We start from the raw sequence: 14386 nt of genomic DNA on the forward strand, positions 1-14386 counted from the left end.
AGGCAGAGAGGCTGGGCAAGGGGATGGTTCATGAGGCCAGTGTGGGGGTCCAGGCAGGAGATGGCAGGAGCAAAGGCTGGGCGGTTACGGGGCTGAGGGCAAGGACGGACGCAGAAAGCAGAGAAAGGGAAACCCCAGAGGGCGGGGGGGGGGGGGTCCCAGCTTCTTCCAGGCCCCTGTATGCCCTGGGCCACCAGGAAGTGAGCTGGAAGAGCCAGGAAAGGATGCGGGGTCTTGGGGACGCTGCCAAGTCCAGCGCTGGACCGGATGCAGGTTAGGGGCAGGCCAGCCACCCACTCTACCGACTTTCCCTGGGAAGCCACATCCAAGCCCGACAGGCCTTCCTGGGACACGGGCCAGAGCTGTCCCCCAGGCACCCCCAGAGGTCTGCGGCCTGACACAGCTCCTGTCTGCGCTCAAACACTCACTGGACGCCCGCTTGGAGGTGAGCAGTGACTGCAGGCCCAGCGGGATCGTCACCCCCTCGGCCCACAGCCACACTCATCACTCAGGAGACCCGTCCTCCGTCAGCAGCGGCTCAGCCGGAGGTAATTATGTGCCTCTCCTGTCCTCCAGCTGGGGACATGGCGGTCACTCCCCTGCCTGATGGACGGAGGCTGGGCCTCTGTCACACACCACCGTGACCAGGGGACTCTACTCAGGGACTTTCCAATTCCTCAGTCCTTCCACCTCTGCTGCAGGCACCTGTCTCCAGAGTTCCTTTCTGGAGGCGATTTCCCCAACGCGTCGACACTCCAGGCCAGCTCCCCCAGCATCCCCGCCATGGCCGCCTGACCCCGCAGGCGGAGTGCTGACCTCACGTGGAAGTTGACTTCAGGGGTCCTGCTTGCACAGGCAGCCTTGGGCCTAGCTGTGTCCCCATCTCAACACTTTGTTCCCATACCCCAGCTTCTCCAAGTCTGAAGTCCTAACACGCCTTCCCAGGCCTGCATCCCTAGGACCCGATCCTTACCTGCCCCCCACCCCCATGGCTGAGATCCTGCTAAGTGGTCTCCAAGCCCACATGGCACTGCCCGCCCAGATTGCAGCGCCTGGGGCTGCCCCTGGACTCTGAAGGAGGTGAAGCATCTCCCTGCCTAGAAAGCATGCAAAGGGGTTTCAGCTGGAAGCCTAGCTGGAAAGACAGCCCAGAAGACAGGTAACACCCTGAGAAGGAAGCAGGGAGGCTCTGGGAGAAGGAATTCTTTTGAGGAGCAGGACAAGGAGGAGGTACTGGTGGGGGCTGGTGGGAGGCGCCAGAAGGGGGATTCATTTGAGGGGTGGGTCCCCCCGGGAAAGGCTCCTGTGGATGTTGGGGCAGCAGCTTGGGATCAGTGCATTTAGGAGTATGATCTACTCTGAGGAAGCCCCTTTGCAAGACCCCTGCCCAGGTGGCTGACAAAGCTCCAAGTACAGCAGCTTTCGGAAGGCCAGGCGGCAGGTGCAGGCCCTCGGAGTGCAGCCCATCCCAGCCGTGGTGGGGAGCTCACACCCCGCACCGCCCTTCTTTGTGAAACAGGCAAACAATGCCAAGAAAGCCTAACCCTTGGGCACTTACGGGGCTGCATGGGGTGAGCAGGGGGTGGGAAAGCATGCTACGAGTAGGGCTGCAGCATGCGGCCTGGAAGAGGCCACCGAACCCGGGACCAGGAATCAGGGTAGGTGTCCTGCAGGAGGAGGCCCTTCTGCTGAGTCTTGAAACACAAGGAGAAATTAGCCAGATGGAGAGGGTGGAGGAGGGTGGCCCGCAGTGAGAAGAGTGTTCACTCAGTCTATGTGAATTTATTGAGCACCTACTATGTGTCAGGCACTGTGATAGGTGGCAGGGACAAAGCAGGGAACAAAATCCCCACCCCTAGGGAGCTTCCATTCCAACCATCCAGTCAGGGAAGGAGAGGATAAATAAGTAGGATAAGTAAAATGTTAGTCAGCGTTAGATGGTGCAGCGGTAAGGAAAATGTGTTATATGATGAATGCTAGAAGGAAAAATGCACTGGGGGGACAGGTTGTGTGGGGTGGTGGAGGGGAGGGAGTGAACTGGGTCCTCTAGATTCCCTTTCAGCAATGACTGACACCCAGATGAGAACATGGGGAGCGTAGAGGAGGTGAGAGGGTGTGTAGGACAGGGGTGTCACGGGAAGCATGGGAGGCCAGTTTGGGGTGGGGGGTACGGTGGACAGCAGACCCTGGAGAGCATCATGGGGAATTAGTCACAGTAATCTTAATTATCATTAAACCAGCACCACTGCTATCGTTCCTAATGTACTACTGAAGGTCAAAGCAACTAAGAACCGTAATAATTTGGGAAAAGTTCCCCTCCAACGCCAGAAGCATCCAAGCCTTGCCAAATGAAAACAGCCACTCAGAATCTGAGCATCTCTGAGGGACGGAGAACCCTCTAGATGGTCTCACCCCAGGCTAGGGTGACCTGCCAGGGGCAGAACAGCACAGGAGGTGATGGAAACACGGGCAGGAAAACTGTTGAGCTGGAGGAAGGGTCTTTGAGCCCTGCACCCAGGGCCCAGGGTACCAAAAGCAGTGCGTCTGCCAAACCAGGGGCCCCGGCCCGGTCCCCATCTTCTTCTGCCAACTTCTGGCTACTGCCTGCTGGGCAGGTCTCTACCCTCCTGAGCTTCTCGTAAAACAGGTCTAATGAGCCTCCCTCCCTCACAGGGCAGAGGGCAGGTCATGCTAGATGGGGATAATGCATTCAGGGGCCCTGGAAGTACGTGCATGTTAAAGGGCCCTTGTTATCATTCATATCCCAATCCGAGGGCAGAGGCTGTCCTGGGACTGGAGCCTTGGGCTCCTACTTGTTTGCTATTTGCTGGGTGACCTTTGACTGGGCCCCTCCTGTCTCTGGGCTTCAGGATCCTGGTCCTGGGATAGCCTCTAGGATCTCCAGGCTCCAAGGTTCTGGGAGGTCTCTTACAGGTGGTATTTTGGCATCTCCAGAGTGGGTCCTGCCAGAACCACCCCCCAAAACTAGGCCCAGTTCTAACCACGAGAGGACCTCCACCCAGCCCAGATACAGGGTAAAAGTAAGGCTGCCCATGGCCTCCACACCGCCCCCTCCCCGGGATGCTGCTCCTCAAACCCCCGTCATGGCTTCCTGGGCCCTTTCCCAGATGGAGGGCAGAGAAAAATTACCTTCATAAATCCTGCAAACAAAATAGGAGGATTTTTCAGGGTTTATTCATTTTCATGCAGAAAAAAATATGATTATTTTTTCCCCTGAGTAGCAACCTTGCTGTGAAATTCTTACTTTGTTTTCCTTTTAGGTTTAACAGATCCTTCCTGAGCCTTAAAAAAATTATTTGAATGCCGTTCTTCAAATTAAAAAAAAAAAAAGCAAGCAGGAAGTGAAATGAGATGGATAAAAAAGGATAAATATTGCATGATTCACTTAGATGAGGGACCTGGAGGAGTCAAATTCATGGAGACAGAAAGCAAAGTGGTGTCTCCCAGGGGCTGGGGGAGGGGCACGGAGGAGTTAGTGTTTAATAGGTATAGAGTTTCAGTTTGGCAAGATGAAGAGTTCTGGAGATGGATGGTGGTGATGATCTCACAACAGCGTGAATGTACTTCATGCCGCTGAAGTATACACTTTAAAATGGCTCAAATGGTAAATTCCATGTTATGTACATTTTGCCACAATTTGAAATAAACAAGCAGGAAGGTGATCACTGCCTCCCCAGGACAGGTTTCGTGGCCTCTCCCTGGACCTCAGTTTTCTAATCTTAAAGTAGGAGATAAATCCATCCTCAAAATGGAACTCCATAGCAAATACACAGAAGCACAAAAGGGCCCCACGTGTGGAGGGCAGGTTGGTGTGCGGTCGGCAGGCTCCTCGCCCAGCTACTGTCTGCCCTGTTTGTGAGGAGACTAGAGGGGAGAGGAGGAAGGTGCCGGGCCATGTGACTGAGCCAACTGGGGCAGACTCTCTTGCCCCAGACACTATGCCCCGCTGCCCCGACAACAGACCCCAACTCCTTGGACCGCACGTGACTTCTGCACAAGACATTCCACCTCCTCTGTGCTTGGCCAAGCCCAGCACATGTTGTTTCGTTTTGGAAGCTTCCGCTGGGTGAGATGCCCTTTCCATGGGCTAACCCAGCGCCCTCTGGAATGGAATGGCCCAGGGCAGCCCCCCGAGTGTGGCCCCCCTAAGGCCAGCGCTGTTTCCTGCACCTCTGTAGCGTAATGGTGTAGGGTCCTTACTCGGGAGCCGGATGCCTGGTTCCAAGTCTCCCACTTCCTAGCCCACTGACCTCAGGCCGATTCTAGTCAGTTTACTCTGCTCAGGACCCCCACTGTCCCCACCTTGCTGTTTGCTGGCCACCCAAGCGGGGGGACGAAATGAGTCATGGAAGCCTTGAGGGTGGACACGGGCCTAGGAATTCCTTTCTGGGGCTTCACTTTCTACAACAATGGAGACCCTAGGACAGTCCCCACCCTCTATGGTCCTTCCTGAGGCAGCGAGAGCGGGATATCCTCACGAGTCCCTCACCTGTACTTCTCTAAAAGCCTGGGCCGGCGCAGCTCTGCCGTGGAAGGAGCGAGTTGTATGGTCACGACAGGCACCATATGTGAGCCCGCCCCTCACTATTTTGGGCCAATGTGTTGACATGACAACCAGGCTTCCCGACCCTGCCATGCAGCCTCCATCCTCGGGTCTGCATTGTGCCAGGTACATCCTTTACCAGCTGCCTCCCAGGTTGGAGAGGCATTTGCACAGATTCCGTCGAGACCCTTCCCCAGAACAGCAGCAGACGGGGACGTCAGGCCAGACACCCCGGTGTGGTGGGCACAGGAAGCGGCAGCTTTGCTCTTCAAAGCCCAAAGGTGGAGCATAAACAGGCACCGAGGAGGGGGTGACCCCCGTCTCAGAGCTTTCCAGGAAACCCGGGGCTGACTCGCCTTCCCCAAGCAGCTGCTGAGGAGGGCCCACCCCCATGCCCTGCTCAGTCTCCCGATACTCCTATTTTAGGAGATGTCAGGCCAGGAAGGGCTCACAGAGGTCATCTGGGCCCAGCGATGCACTGCACTGTTGGGGAATCCAAGGCACGCGGCTTATTTGAAATCACACAGAAGCCCCAACAGGAGTCCCCACACCCCATCAAGATCCCATTAATGCTGCTCTCAAATTGGTGAAAGAATGTGCTGGATTCTCCTGCATCACAACAGAGCACACAGAATTTTATTTTTAAACCAGCAACTTTGTGACCACAAACACCAGGCCAGGGACAACCCACGGGGACTGAGCGTCCACTAGGGGTGGCAATAACAACAGCAGAAATCATTATAATGATAGGTCTCACCTCCTGAGGCTCCCTGTGTGCCAGGCAAAACCCTCAACTCTTCACAAACATCATCTTAAGTAGCTGAATGCGTAGAGCACCCCCCGCTTTGCAGATTTGGAAACAGAAGCTCAGAGAGTTTAAGTAACCAACTCAAGGGCACACAGACAGCAGAGGGGTAGCTGGGCTTGGAGCCAGCCTGGCTAGGCAGGCACAGACCCATGACTTCATGAAGCCCGGGAGGTGGGGGCACCGAGGATGACGCGGCGGCAGGCATCCCTGAGTCACCTGGGGTGATGGCGCCAGCCAGGAAACTTCCAGCAATACCCTCAGGGACCTGAGGGAGAGTGAAACCAGGCAAGGGGAGGGGAAGGACCCAGGAGGTGGCGGAGAGTAGGAAAGAGTATGCATTTATAAATCGTTCTAACAGCCGTGCACAGAACTAGGTACCTTTGATGGTACCGTCTGTCCACCTTGCTTAAGGATTTCTTAGGGGACAGAGGGTCAGTGACGGTCCAGTGACAGAAACTGCAGAGACTGGCAGGGGCTTCTTGGAGGAGGAAGCTCTCTGACTGTTAAGACAAGGGGACTGCTTGAATTTTCCACAGCTCAGGGAAACGGGTCGCCTACTTCCCAGATACAAAGTCTGCAATATTCCACCCAGAGACCACACCCACACTAAATTCTCCACATTCTCTAGAAACAGCGGGACGTAAAAGGGGAGATGTGTTGTTAACATAGAGCGTGCTACAGGACAAAGGAATTTCACTAGGAGGCCGGCTGAGGCAGTCAGCTGAAATAAATAAATTAAAATGTGGCATTGTTGTCTCTTTGTATACGCTAGTTTTAATGACTATTTACTGAAACTTCACATGTGCAAGAAGAAACACAAACTCCCAAACTTGGGCATCATCATCATCATCAGACTCTGTGTTAACAGATCTGCCCCGGGGCCAGGAGGGGGGAGTGGTCTTTCATTTTCCGCTGCGATGGCATGGACTAGCCAGGGGCATGGACAGTGGATGCTCCTCAAGTGCCTTGAATGTTTTTCCACATGGCTGGTGGATGCATGGATCGAAAAGCTCATCCACGGATCACGAATGCAGTTAACCCGCGGGGCAGCACTGCACCCCTCCACAGGCCATATGCCAGATGGACAGGGTTTTCCCCGTTTGGTCACAGCACACACAAGCCCCCGACACACCTGTTTCACTCTTTTCTTTTTTTTTTTTTAAAGATTTTATTTATTTGCCAGAGCGAGAGCGAGAGCGAGAGCAGGAACACAAGCAGGGGGAGTGGGAGAGGGAGAAGCAGGCCTCCCGCCGATCAGGGAGCCCGATGTGGGGCTCGATCCCAGGACCCTGGGATCATGACCTGAGCCGAAGGCAGACGCTTAACGACTGAGCCACCTAGGCACCCCTGTTTCACTCTTTTCTTAACCAGCCTGTTGTTGCCATGGCTGGCTCCCCCACCCTACAAGTGGGCAGACCTGAGCCATCTCTCTCGGGCTCTGTGCCATTTTGCCCATCTGAGCATGAGATAAGACGAGCACCCTCAGCTGTTGGATCGGCGGGGAGAGACATGGAGGGTCTCACTCCTGGAGGGGCCTTGACGGTGAGGGATCCACCCTAGGAATCTCAAACTCTGTTCCACAGGAAGCCCCTCAAAGTGGGCACTGACAGAGTACGACGCCACGGCGCAGGGCTCTGGATCTCTACCACCGTCTAGCCAGGAGAGTTCCCTTCTACTGATTTTACACACTGGGCTTCTAGGAAATGTTGTTCAAACAGAGGGTTCGGGAACTCAGCAGAAGAGCCGATGCCAGGAGATTGGAGGAGACCAGGATGTCTGCCATGAGACACTGCCCCTCACCATCAGCCAGGTCTTCGAAACCCACCTCCTGCAGTGGTACTCTAGGCTTCCGTGGCAGAAAATGCTCTGCCCCAAAAGAGATCCGGAAGATTTGGCCAAAAAGACAATAAAAAACACAACCAAACCTCCAGGAAACAAGTAGAAGCTTAGAGCATCAACACAGGGTGAGGGGACCAGAGTTTTCCTTCGACCCGATGGGGGTTGAATTACAAATGGCCTGCATCATACTCCATTGGGCCTGCTACAACAAAGGCCACAGACCTGGTGGCTCAAACAATAAACATTTATTCCTCCCAGGTCGGGAGGTTGGGAAGTCCACAATCAAGGCATTGGCAGGTTCCATGTCTAGTGAAGGCCCACTTCTGGTTCATAGACAGCCTGTCTTCTCCCTGCTCCCTCATTGGGCAGAAGGGGCAAGGGGGCTCTCTGGGGTCTCTGATGAGGGACACACGCATTCACCTTGAATGCTATCCCAAGAGGTGCCACCTCTGTCCTATGAAACACGTAGCCCAGGTCCCAGGGGGTGCTGCTGGGCTTTGCACGGGGTATGCAGTCACACTGTGGCTGGCCCCGGGAGGTGCCGCCGTGAACCCAGGACACACACCAGACCACAAGGCATGTTGAGAATCTGCCAGCTCAGTCTGGCTGAAGCGGACAGTACGAGAGATGGACAGAGCAGAGAATGCCCCGATGCGGGGGTCTGAATTCTAGGAGGTCAGTTGGGAAGGGACAGGCACGTGCTTGGTAACTGCTGAAGGAACACGAGCGATGGCTTCACAGAGTCTGTTTATCTCATCCTCCTGCGGGCTGTATCTGAAGTCATCCATAATAAAGAGCTCAGGAAAAAAACAAAAGGAAGAGAAAGAGCCAAGCAAACCCTGCATTCTCCCCTCGCCTCATTTTAATGATTCTAGGAAACACACAGCGCAACACCCAAATCAGCTAGGAAAGGAGGCACAGGGGGCTGGAAAGGCAGGACAGCTCCCACTCCGCTCTGTTGGGCAAAGCATGTCTTCTGTCTTCGCAGGCAGTGTGTCCAGGCAATTTCATCCCTCCTGCAGCGTCAACCACCTGCTGCAGGCAGTAACCCCAATTCCCGACCTCCCTCCCTGCTGCCCCCCTCGGCTCCAGACTGCACATCTCCACCTGGATGACCCACAGGTTCAAATCCAGACTCACCACCTTAAATGGGGTCAGTGTCCCAGAAGGCGGACGGCAGACGTGACTGGTAGGAGACCCTGAGACCCAGACCCTGAGACACCTGTTTCTCATTCTGTGAGCCTTCTGCACAGGTATGGCGCTCAGCACACAGAAGAGCTCAGTAAACGTCAGCCATCACTGCTGTTAGTATTGATGTTTGCATTAGTATTAGTATTAACATTCCCCTCTGCAGGTCCCCCAAGCCAGAAAATCAGGAGCCACCCTAGACTCCAGGTTTGCACGATCCCTTGCACCCAGTCAGTCTCAAGTCCCGAAGGTTCTGCTTGCTGAGATCTGTGCAACTGGGCCAGCCTCTCTGCCCCACTGGCACGTGCTTCTGTCTGGCCTTGTCATCTCTGCCCTGGATGGCAGGCAGGCTCCTCCGCTCCCAGCCCTGCTCCTTCCTGCTGCTGCCCACCCTTCCCCCAGAAGTGAGCTCCCTAAATGAAAAGCTGGTCATGTCACTGTGCTCCAAGGTTTTCGTGGCCCTCTGGGGCCAAAGGCACTTTGTTCAAAGTCCTTCACCTGTCCCATGTGGCCTCCCGGCTCAACCCCCACACTGCTGGCTGGCCTCCCCTCTCCTTGCCTGGACTCCTGCTCAAGCTAGCGGGCAGCGTTCTCAAGAGCATCCTGAGCCCTGCTTGTCTTTGCTTGGCAACCTTCCTCCTCGAATGGCCGCTCCCTGGTGAGCACCCCCTCATTTGGCCTTCCCCTGACTCAGCTCAGTTGTCCCTGTCTGCCCAGATCCTCTCCGATCACAGCAGGGCCGTTCTGACCACCTCCTCCCTGTGCCCCACGGACCTCACACTTGCTTCCAGAACATCACCAGTAATGGCAGGGCCCAGGCTCCTGCACACAATTCCCAAAAAGAACCAGACTGCCCGCTTAAGTTGCCATATTTTATTTTCTCATGTAAGGACATTAAAGAACAAAATAATATGAACAAACAGATCCTAACATCTTCTTTCACTGCGATTTAATTGTAAAGAGGATATGCTAGGAAGGGAGAGGAGGAGGAGGGAGAGGAGGGGAAAGGAAGAACACCATCTCCAAGGAATGGATGTTCTTTAAAATAACAACGTTAGCTCTAGGAAAAACACATCCTTCTTTTTCTCGTGTCACCATGGCCTGTAGAAGTTCTGTCAAGGCCAGTATGGGCCAAGGGCCGGTCATTGTGAGCATCTCCCGTGGGAGACTGTGAGCCCCGGGGGCGGGGGGCGAGCTTGAGTGGAGAGGTGCTCCGTGAGTCCACAGATGGACAGATGTGCCCAGGTCAGTGGGTGTCAGGGCGTCCCTGCTCCCCAGCTGCCTGAGAATGTGACTTCCAGTAACACACGGTCACAAAACAATCCAGCTACAGCGAAGGCCCCTGGCTGAGCCGCTGAGTTACTTTTAGAAAGATTTTACTTGTACAACCGCTCCTCCTAATATCACTCAGGAAACACTCCTTATAATAATAATAAAATACAAACAAACCTGCCCAAGCACTTGGGAACAATTTGCCATCGTTAATTAATTCAATGGGAGAGGGGAAAGATGCAGGAAAGGGAACCGAGTCTCTCATTAGAGAAGCTTGGCTTCTGTTTCTTTTTCTTTTTTAGCAAACTACCTTGTACCTGCCATAGTCTTTACTTTCCTTGAGCGCCGCCCCCAAGGAGCTGCTGGATTCCACCAAGTAGGGACCACAGCCTGTAGTGGAGAGCCCGAGACGTAGAGCTGGAGCAGGCCCGGCCCTGGGTGCTGCTGAGCGACCTGTGGGGAGGGAGAGCTGGGACATGTGCACCACAGACTCTGCACATTCCAGGGCGGAGCGAACGCAAGGCACGGCTGCCCCGAGGACCGTCCCCGTGGCCAACAAGACTGCTAGTAAGTGTGAACTAAGAAAGAAACGGGGTGCATACGAATAATTACCCCGCTCTCTCTGGCCTGCCTCACACGGCGCACCTCATTTCATCTGCCAAGGCATTCCCTGTTTCAGGGAGATAAACAAGATCCCCGAAGGCTGTACATCATTCTGGCAACTTCCTCCTTGCCTGCTGCAACCAAGACCTGGGTGGACGTTCTCAGGCAAAGAATGTGGTCTGGAACAACTTTTCCACTGTGTTTCCTCACTAGCCAGCATTCATTCATGCTGGAGAGAGGAGGAATTTAATATTTCTAATTACTTTTTAGGGAGTAGTTTACCCCTGGAAATGCTGTAATTGATTTTCATCCAGTTTCCCCTTGCTTGGTGTTATTCTCTCAAGACCCTGCCTGAGCCTGCCAACTACACTTCTTTTCCTCTTCTTCATATTCCAGCTGTGTGTTTGCTTTTTTTGTCCTCCCTCAAGGGCAAAGATCATGCCTGCGATTTCTGGATCCCAGCCCTGGGCCCGGCACATCTGCGGAGCGAAGCCAACACACTGGGAACAAAGACCAGGAGAAGAAATTATTGCCCATACCTACGCTGTCTCCAACTGCAGCTCAGAAATCCCAAATGGTTCGGGATAAGAAACTGGCCCAAAGCTAATTAATTTTGCAAAACAGACCTTACAGGGTAGCACACGGCATCTTCAGAAAGAACATTCTGGTTTTTACTTCCCACTGAGAGCTTCAGGGACCACAATTAGAGTAGCTTGAAACAACATGCTCAACTCTGGTTCACAAACCCCCAAGAACCTTCCCACTGACGGGCACAAAAATAACGTCCCGTTCCGTTTGAAAATATCACCTCCGAGTCCGATCTGTGCTTTCCCATGGTGTTCCGTGCATTTTTAAAAAGCTCCGTTTGGCTGGGTTTTGCCAAGTGGAAGCTAGGGGCATGGAGGTGCGCCTCAGGCACGGGGCGGGGTTCTTCAAACACAACGCTGCCAACCGCATCAGCACCACCTGGGGTGGGGGGGGATCCTCACAATGGGGCTTCCCAAGCGCTATTCCACAACCCCCAAATAGGAATCCCTAGGGCTGGTCCATTTTTAAGTAGCAGCCATGATGACCTGGATGCACACTCAAGTTTGAGATGCCAACTCATTTTTCTGCCAAGGAAAGTTACTCAACAGCCCCTCCCCAGACACCCCACCCCTACCACACACACACTCATTCCTCAGACTTTACTGAGTAACTATTTTTGCAGGACAGGACCTCAGTGGGACAGGACTCTGTGGGATCCCAAGGACTGCAGCCTCTCCAAAGTTCTCAGGGTCTTGTCTGCAGCCCAACGTTCCCCTTCCCCTTCACGCAATGGCCACCATCCACCCTCTAAGCGCCTAGTGTTTCCTTTTGTTCCAGAAGAACGTTTTCCAAGTTCCACTCTTCCATCTACAAGCTACAGAAGGCCGAGCACCAAGAGAGGCCCTCAGAAACTGCTTGTTGATTGCCCAACACTTGGCAACACCTTCATGGATTAGAGCCACTCACTGGAAAGTCCTTCCTTAAATATGCATTATTGAATGCTGACTGGACATTAGTGCTGACAATAGTAATAATAGGGGCGCCTGGGGGGGGTTCAGCCAGTTAAGCGTCTGCTCTTGATTTCAGCTCAGGCCATGATCTCAGGGTCCTCTCTAAATAAATAAATAAATAAATAAATAAATAAATAAATAGAATCTTTTTTAAAAATGGTATTAATAATGTTAGGGATAAGATTCCATATATAAAGCCCTTTCCAGCTTACAAAGACATGTCACACATTTTCCCTTTGACCCTCCTAGTCATTTATAATACTGCCAGAGCAAACATGATCATGCCACTTTACAAAGGGGAAACTGAAGCACAGAGAGGTTAAGTGACTTTCCTGAGGGCTTACAGCTAGTTGGTTGCAGGGTTGGTGCTAAACCCAGACCTTGTGACTCGCAGGAGTCAATCATTCTCTCTCTGATCCAGTGAATAATTATCAAGCACCCACTATGTGCCATTCACCACACCGGTGCTGGGGATAAAGAGCTTACCTTGTCCCGTGCTCGTCCTCACGCCCCAGGCTCCAGCCACAGTCTATGCACCATGCTCCTTCCAGCCACATGGCCACCATACCTACGGTCACCCCCACCCCATCCCTGATCTATGTAATTCCTACTTGAGCTTCCCCAGCAATGAAGATTGCCATAGATTCCTTCACTGCATCACCAGTGTATCCAAGGAATGGATGGATGGATGGATGGATGGACGGACAGATGGATGATGTGCAAAGATGCTGAGAGCATCCCAGGCATAGCTAATTGGACAAGGTATGTAAACCCAAGCCATAGGCTAGCCACTGACCTATGACCTTGTGGGTCAAGGAACAATGAGCTAGCAAGGCAGGGATCTCCTCTCTTGAGAATCTGAATTTTGAAATGTTAAGAAAATGAGGAAGTGCTCTCAGAGCACATGTTGCTTCCTCCCAAACCTGGTGAGGTTCTCCTTTATATATGCTCACTTCACCATGTATCTAGCCCTCATGCTCGTGGTCACACTACAACTGTCTCCCACACTAGACCCCAAGTTCCATGGTAGTCTTGTTTACTACCACATCCCCGGTGTCCTCAAGGTCTGAATGAATGAACAAATGAATGAATGGTGGTTGACCGAGGAGCCATGAGAGTCCGCCTCATGACATGGCTCACAGGTGCACCTATAGGAGAATGGGTCCCAGAATCAAGGAGGTAGGAAGCAGATTCTGGTTGATCTGTCTAAATCCACCTTTGAGGCTCCATCCAGGCCCTGCCTATGAGAAAGGGGAAAATGTGCAGTGTCCATGGCGGGAGCTATGTGGGGAGAGGACGGGCCATCAGATCCCATGAGTTCAGGCTGCAGAACCTGGAGCTGCTCAGCCTGGAGGAGAGCTCGCTTGGGGCCTGGTCATGGCCTCTACACTCTGATGGATTCTCAAAAGCAGAAAGCACAGATGTGGTTTGTTTCATTCTAGAGAATAAAAACAGAACTACATGGGGGGTGGAGGGGTGGGGTAAGAGAATCTGTAAGGAGGCAGATACCAGCTGAAAAAGAACAACTTTTTAAAAACCAGGGCTATTCAGAGATGGGATGAAGAGGAGGCAGGCCAGGCATTAGATGCCCCTGCTGTGGGATGGGTATAGAAGAGATTAAAGTATTGGAAGGTCCTCTCTAACCCTGAGAGTCTGAGCTTTTGTTCTCACTGCCACAATTATGTACATTCTGATGTAGCTGTCACAACCTCATCTGTTTCCTAAAGAATGTGACAAGCTCAGTTTTATGAAGAAAGTAAACATAGGAATCCCAGCCAAGGTGGTATCACAAATTAAATTCACATCTTGAAATCCCTTCCTCCCCACACATAGCAATGATAGCTGAAATACAAAAACAGAAAATTTAAAAGATATAAATTACTCAAAAATAAGATAAAATTCTCAAAGAAAAAAGAAAAAAAGCCCCATAACGTGGTAAGTGAAGATGAAGCTGTGGGTTTGGTGGGCTTCATGAGCTCTGGGTGCAAAACAGCCAAAGGTACTTGGCAGTGAGAATTCTCCAGGACAAAAGAGACTCATAGCATCCCCAGAAAATGCAGGGGCAGAGCCACATTCAGTGCAAAGGGGAACCAGAGCCAAGCTCACTATTTAAAGCAAAGCAGGTAGGGAACAGCTTCTGCTACTCTTAAGAAAAGCTGGAACAAAGTTCTACCAACTGCTGCCTGGCACTGCAGGCCACACGAAGCTGCATGCTTGTGGGTGGCAAGACAAGGAAGCAGAACAGAAGGACGGACTGAATGCAAAAATGGCCCTAGTTATCCAGTCCTTTCTGTACCCATGGCCTTTGTAATATGACTTTGCATCTCCCTCCATCAGAAGGTAGAATCTACTTTCCCATCTCTGGAATCTGGGTTGGCCTTGTGCCTTGATTTGGCCAAAAGAATACAACAGAAGTGACAGTAAGCTGGTTCCAGGCATAGGCCTTAAGAGCTGCACCAGACAAAGACAGTTCACAATGAATCAATAACCAGATGGACAGCAAACTTCTCATCAGCAACAAGAGATCCAAAAGATAAAGTTCTGAAAGTAAATCGCTGTTTGCTTAGTATTCTA

At 52.5% G+C, this 14386-nt stretch overlaps 1 protein-coding gene across 2 annotated transcripts in view; it reads right to left on the reverse strand.

The window, feature by feature from the left end:
• GABBR2 (gamma-aminobutyric acid type B receptor subunit 2) overlaps positions 1-14386 on the reverse strand; it is a 341289-nt gene that overhangs the window by 248202 nt on the left and 78701 nt on the right. The gene's annotated exons all lie outside the window — the stretch shown is intronic.

Source organism: Halichoerus grypus, chromosome 14, assembly GCF_964656455.1.
Source record: "Halichoerus grypus chromosome 14, mHalGry1.hap1.1, whole genome shotgun sequence".
Classification (NCBI taxonomy): domain Eukaryota; kingdom Metazoa; phylum Chordata; class Mammalia; order Carnivora; family Phocidae; genus Halichoerus; species Halichoerus grypus.